Consider the following 1,301-nt stretch of genomic DNA (forward strand, 5'->3'; position numbering starts at 1 on the left):
AGAGGAGGCGCTTAGTCTGGATTATCTGGGTACAATCACATGTATCCTTAGAGAGGCAGAGGGGGTTTGGGGATGCACAACACACACACACACACACACACACACACACACACACACAGAAAGGCAATGTGAAGACAGAGCAGAGGGATGTGGCCACAAGCCAAGGAATGTGCACCACACACACACACACACACACATGCACACAGAAAGGCAATGTGGAGACAGAGCAGAGAGGTGTGGCCACAAGCCAAGGCATGCCAACAGCCACCAGAAGCTACAAGAGGCAAGAGTTGGATTCTCCCCAGCACCTCCCTAGGAAGTGCACCTCTGCCAATGCCTTGATTTTAGACTTCTGACCTCCAGAACTGTGAGAAAATTTTGGTTGTTTTTAGCTACCAAGTTTGTGGCAATTGGTTATGGCAGCCAAAGGAAACTAATGCAAGCACCTTATTCATGCAAAAGTGGTAAGAAAGGAATATTCCCATTATGGCTATTCATGTTGCTGTGGGGTGGGGGAGTTTGATGTACTCGGGAAAGTATGAGATGCTGCCACGAATTGCATTAGAAAAGTCACCAAACTTTCGATTTCCCAATATATATAATGGGGGAAATAATACATCTCTACTTCTTCCAAATAGTTTGTAGTGAGACTCAATTGAGATAATGTATATTCCTGTATTCAATAAATATTTAATGATGCCTAGTATATGCCAGGAACTATTCTAAGCTCTTTATCTCTTGCTATCCAATACATTCCCTATCCAGAAGGCAGTCATCTTTTTAATGTGAAGTTTTTTGTGTGTGTTTTTGTTTTGTTTTGTTTTTTTTTGTTTTTGAGACAGAGCTTTGCTCTGTTGCCCAGGCTGGAGTGCAGTGGTGCGACCTTGGCTCACTGCAACCTCCACCTCCCAGACTTAAGCAATTCTCATGCCTCAGCCTCCCAAGTAGCTGGGATTACAGATGTGTGCCACCACACCCAGCTAATTTTTGTATTTTTTTTAGTATAGATGGGGTTTTGCCATGTTGGCCAAGCTGGTCTCAAACTCCTGGCCTCAAGTGAGCTACCTGCCGCAGCCTCCCAAAGTGCTGGGATTACAGGCATGAGCTACTATGCCTGCCAGAAGCCAGTCATCTTTTTAAAAAATCTATGGAATACAACATGACAGATAAAGTTTCTGCTGCCATTTAACTTAACATCCTAATGCAGTGAGCAGACAAGAGACAAGAATGAATGCAAAAAATCATTTCAGATAGTAAGAAGGACTGTGCAAAAGACAAAAACAAACAAACAGAAAAACTAA

This window comes from Mandrillus leucophaeus, unplaced genomic scaffold, assembly GCF_000951045.1.
Source record: "Mandrillus leucophaeus isolate KB7577 unplaced genomic scaffold, Mleu.le_1.0 Scaffold920, whole genome shotgun sequence".
Lineage (NCBI taxonomy): Eukaryota > Metazoa > Chordata > Mammalia > Primates > Cercopithecidae > Mandrillus > Mandrillus leucophaeus.